Raw genomic sequence first — 6,134 nt, forward strand, 5'->3', positions numbered from 1 at the left:
AGTCTCACGCTGTCCTCTGTATCACCCCACCCCAGAGGCCACCAGGCTCAATTATTTTAGCTGATTATTTTGTATTTATCTCCAAATGTCCAAATCACATGTTCCTTACTAGTGTTTCAGTTTTAGGTATTTTCTTTTGAATTACCATTATGAAAGAGCTTTCTTTCACCTCACTCTCTCCACCCACTTCCATCTTTCCATCCTCCCCACATTCTTTTATTTTGGTGGCATCAATATTCATTGTCTGGTATTATGACTATGTAAATGCTACTCACAGGTTTGTCATGTTGTGTACTGTGATTACTTTCCCTTTCCTTATAAAATTTATTTTTCTGAATTTAAAATTTGACTTTTTTTGAAGGGGGCGAGCTTGGTTTTCTATATTTTATTGCTAACCTGTAGCCAAACTCTTCTCCCAGTTGTGTGACCAACTCTTCTCCCAGTTGTGTGACCTTCTCTCAGTATGTTAAAGCACATTGAGTGTCCTAAAAAGCTCTTCTTATTGAAGAAATCCCTCCTAGAGCATCTGACCACCTCTAGCCTGGGCTAATTGGTCACTAGACCTTCTGCACTGCTGGCTTCCTGGGGTCTTCCTCCACAGCTCTGCTGGAGGGAGTTGGGGGGCATTCTTCACCCTCTCCTTGAATTGGAACACCTGTTTCCTGGGATCCAGTCTTTTTCTCAGTTTGGTGGGCATATCTTTCAGAAGGGCTCTGAGAAAAGGGTACATGGTGGTGGGATGACTGTCAGACAAGACTATTGTTGGGGAACATTTTCGATGCTATGAGTATCTGCAGATGTCTTTATTCTACCCTCAATTTAACTGATAGTTTGTTGGGTGTAGAATTCTAGATTGGGAATAACTTCCCCTCAGAATTTTGAAGGCATTGTTTCATGATCCTAGTTACACTACTAGAATACGTTTCAAGGTTTGGGTTGTCAATCAGACTCACAGGAATCAATGAAGGGGGGACTTCCCTGGTGGCGCAGTGGTTAAGAATCTGCCTGCCAATGCAGGGGACAGTTCGAGCCCTGGTCCGGGAAGATCCCACATTCTGCGGAGCAACTAAGCCCACGCCACAACTACTGAGCCTGCGCTCTAGAGCCCGCAAGCCACAACTACTGAGCCCACATGCCACAACTACTGAAGCCCGTGCGCCTAGAGCCCGTGCTCCGCAATAAGAGAAGCCACCGCAATGAGAAGCCTGCGCACCGCAACAGAGAGTAGCCCCCGCTCGCTGCAACTAGAGAAAAGCCTGCGTGCAGCAACAAAGACTCAATGCAGCCAAAAATAAAAATAAATAAATTTATATTAAAAAAAAGAATCAACAAGGGTTACTTGGCAGCAGATGTTTAGAACAATGTAGAACACAGCACAGCCTCATGCACTACAGCAGCCTCCCGAGACCTCACATTCATAGGCACAGCTTCCAAAATGTCACCACTGAGTCCTCTTTTCTCTTTGTCCTATAAGTTTATGTTTAAAACACAACTCCTTTACTTTCATTTTATGATTTTGGGGGAGAAAAAAGAGGTAAATTAATGTTTGTTCACTTCCATTTTTGTATTTTCTGTAATGTTCTGGCTTTAAGCATGAAATTCCTTTCCCACAGTCATTTTAAACATTTTAATTAATATATTTAGTATAAATAGCCACCCCCTAATATCATTATATATCTTTTCCTTGGGGATAAGCCCCAAAGATATTGTGTCAGAGGAGTATGTGTTCTGCTTAGGGCTATTTTTAAGACTTGATGCAGATGAGGAATACCTGAAAAATACGGATTTTCTAAAACACAACCTTTGGGGATAAAGAATTAAATCTTGTTCAACATCATAGCATTTGGGTGTCTTTCTATTTGTTATTTCTGATTGTATATTTTAAAAGGCTTGAAAATAGAAACACTTTACCAGGCTAACCATGTATTTTGGTTCTTGTTTAACTCTCATCTCTGCTGGAATTGGTCCACTAGGTGGCTTCAAGCTCAAGTTTATTTGCAAACCATATATCTGATAAAGAGTTAATACCCAAAATATATAAAGAACTCATAAAAATCAACATTAATAGAACAAAGCACCCAGTTAAAAAAAAAAAGGGCAGACATCTGAATAGACAATTTTCCAAAGAAAACATACAGATGACCAACAGGTACATGAAAAGATGCTCAGCACCACCAATCATCAGGGAAACCCCAATCAGAATCACAATGATATCATCTCACAGCTGTCAGAATATTCTATTATCAAAAAGACAGTAACAAATGTTGACAACGATGTATAGAAAAGGTAACCATTGTGCACTGTTGGTGGGAAGTAAATTGGTGCAGCCACTATGGAGAAAAAGTATGGCTACTTCTCAAAAAAAATTAAAAACAGATCTACCATATGTTCCAGCAATTCCAATTCTGGGTATTAAGCAAAAACACTAATTGGAAAATATTTATGCACCACTACATTCACTGCAGCATTATTTATAATAGCCAACCCAAGTGCTCATCAATTAATGGATAAAGAAGTTACACACACAATAACTGTATGATTTCAATTATTTGTGTAATCTAAAAAATGAAGCAAATGAACATATAACAAAACAGAAACAGATTTGTAAATACAGAGGAAAAAACAGGTGGTTGCCAGAGGAGGCGGGGGTGGGAGGAGGAAAGAGGTGAAGGAGATCAAGAGGTACAAACTTCCAGATGCAAATAAGAAACAGTCTTGGGTATGAGATTTGGGAAATATAGTCAGTAACTATGTAATATCTTTGTATGGTGACATATCATAACCAGACTTACTGTGTTGATCATTTTGAAATGTATAGAAATATCAAATCACTATGTTGGGCAACTGGAACTACCAGTGTTGTAGGTCAATTATAGTTCAAAAACAAACTCACAGGAAAAGAGATTTGTCCTTACCAGAGGCAGTGTGTGCGTGGAGAAGGAATTGAACGAAGGCAGCCAAAAGTTACAAACTTCCAGTTACAAGATAAATAAGTACTAGGGATGTAATGTACAACATGATAAATTTAATTAACACTGCTGTATGTTATATATGAAAGTTGTTAAGAGAGTACATCCTAAGAGTTATCACAAACTTTTTTGCTATTTCTTTAATTTTGTATCTATATGAGATGAATGTTCACTAAACTGATTGGGATAATCATTTCATGATGTCTGTATGTCAAATCATTATGCTGTATACCTTAAACTTGGATACAGTGCTGTATTGTCGATTATATCTCAATAAAACTTAAATAAACGAATAACACATTAATAAACCTAACTTAGGAAAAAACTTTATAGCAAGATTAAGTGAATCCTATGCCAGGACTCCAATGTTTTGGTTGTTAGGAAGTATATTAATATAACTAATCAGCTTACAAATTTAGGAAAGGCATGTGACCAACTTGATAGATGCAAATAAAGTAGCATGGTAGAATATTACAGGTAAAAATTATAGAAATAAAGAAGATATTAATGCATATGTACTCAAAGAAATGTCACACACCCACAACACGAGTTCACCTATAGAGAAATAATAGATTAATTTCCTCTAATTGTCAGATCACTAGGAGACATGAACACCTAACTTACTTAACACTTTGAGGTATTAGTACGAAAAAAAATACCACTGGAAAAGGATTAAAATTATCTCCATTTGCAGAGCATATGGATATATATCTAGTAAGCCCAAAGAACAACTGGAAATTTGTTACAGAAAATAAGACAATAAAATATTTTAAAAACTATAACATAAGCATGTAGTACACAGTTCATATAGACACATCGCAAGCAGTTACCAGGTATGTTAAAAGGGAGGCTGCAATTTTTAAAGTATAAAATAAAAATAACAACACATGTGAAAAGCCTACATGAATAAAATTATCATGAACTCCTTATATAGGTAATACAGATTCAAAGAAAAGGAAAAATCTATTTCCTTAAATATAATAAGAAATCTTATATAGAGAGAAAAATATACCAATATGCATATGTGTATGTATATATTTGTGTGTATATATGTGTGTGTATACATATATATACACACACGTAAAAGTTTTTCTGGAGATAATTTATTGTTTACATAAAATGAGAAAAAATGTACATAAAATAGTTATTTTATGAAATAAAAGATTAATTATTAACTTAAATATATTTTACATACAAGATACTTTATATATGTTTCATGGAAACTACAAAGAAAAATATCTATTGTAGTTACACAAAAGATTAATCCTTTTTCTTTAAAAAGAATTAATTCATATCACATCAAAAAAAAATACAAAGGAACTACAACAACGACAATAACAGAAAATAATGAAAGTCCTTATCAACAATTAACTTAAACATTAACAGATGAAATTCTCCAATTAAATGACAAAAAGTGGTTGAATTAATCTAAAAAAAGAACCTACAGGGAATTCCCTGGTGGTCTAGTGGTTTCACTGCCAGGGACCTGGGTTCAATCTCTGGTCGGGGAACAGGGATCCTGCAGGCAGCATGGCGTGGCCAAAATAAAAAATAATTTTAAAAAGAACCTACAATATGCTGTCTGCAAAAGACTCAATTTAACTTTAAGGACGTATATAGGTTAAAGTGAGAGGATGTAAAAATATATTCCATGCAAAGGCAACCCCAAAGAGAGCAGGAGTACCTAGACTTAGATAATACATATTTTCAATCAAAATCAGTCATGAGACAACATTACTATACAGTTATAAAGGAGTCAAATTATCAAGAGAAAAAAAAAATTATCAAGAGAATATTACAAGTATAAATATGCACCCAACACTGGAACATGTAGACATTTAAAGCAAATATTAACAAAACTACATACAGAAAAAGCAATAAAGTAACAGGGTACTTCAATACCCCATTTGTAAATGTGGATAGATCATCCAGGGAGAAAATTCATGCGAAAACATTGACCTGCACAACACTTTAGAAAAGTAAACCTAATGGATATATACAGAACATGCCATCCAAGGGCACCAGAAAACACAGTCTTCTCAAGGGCACATAAAACATTCCCAAGGATATGTCATTCCTGGGCCAAAAAGCCAACTTTAACACATTTAAGACTAAAATCTTATCTCAAAGCTTTCCAACCACAATGATATGGAGCTAGAAATCAATAGGAGAAAAGTCTGGAAATTTTACAAATACATGGAAATTAAACAACACATTCCTGAATAACCAGTGGGTCAAAGTAGAAATTGAAAGAGAAATTAGACAGTATCTTGAAAAAATATAAATACAAAATACCACAATTTAGGGAATACATCAACAGTAGTTCTTATGTGCCTACATTTTAAAAAATGAAAGTTTTCAAAAACAACCTAACTTTACACATCAAGAAAGTAGGAAAATAAAGAATTAAGCACAAGATTAGAAGAAAGGAAAGAGCAAAGATTAGAGGATAAACAATGGATAAAGAGACTAGAAAAAAAATCAAGCTAAGAGTTGGTTTTAAAAAATGAAGCAAACTGACAAACTTTTAGCTAGACTAACCAAGGAAAAAAGAGAAGTCAAAAAATCTGATAAATGGAAGAGGAGACATCAAAGAAATACAAAGGACCATAAGAGTATATTATTAACAATTACATACCAACAAATTAGATAAATTATAATAAATAAATTTCCAAAGCATGAACCTACCAAGACTGAATCATGAAGAGAAAGTCTGACAGACCAATAATAAATGAGGACATTGAAACAACAAACATAAACCTCCCGACAAAGAAAAGCCCAAGACCAGATGGTTTCACTAGTGAATTCTACCAAACATTAAAAAACTGAACTTCCCCGGTGGCGTAGTTGTTAAGAATCCGCCTGCCAATGCAGGGGACACGGGTTCAAGCCCTGGTCCGGGAAGATCCCACATGCCGTGGAGCAACTAAGCCCATGCACCACAACTACTGAGCCTGAACTCTAGAGCCGGAAAGCCACAACTACTGAAGCCCGCGCACCTAGAGGCCGTGCTCCACAACAAGAGAAGCCACCGCGGTGAGAAGCCCACGCACCACAATGAAGAGTAGCCCCCGCTCGCTGCAACTGGAGAAAGCCTGCGTGCAGCAACGAAGACCCAATGCAACTAAAAAGAAATTTAAAAAAATAAAATAAAAAATTTAAATC

This window comes from Neophocaena asiaeorientalis, unplaced genomic scaffold (assembly GCF_003031525.2).
Source record: "Neophocaena asiaeorientalis asiaeorientalis breed wild unplaced genomic scaffold, Neophocaena_asiaeorientalis_V1.1 scaffold59, whole genome shotgun sequence".
Lineage (NCBI taxonomy): Eukaryota > Metazoa > Chordata > Mammalia > Artiodactyla > Phocoenidae > Neophocaena > Neophocaena asiaeorientalis.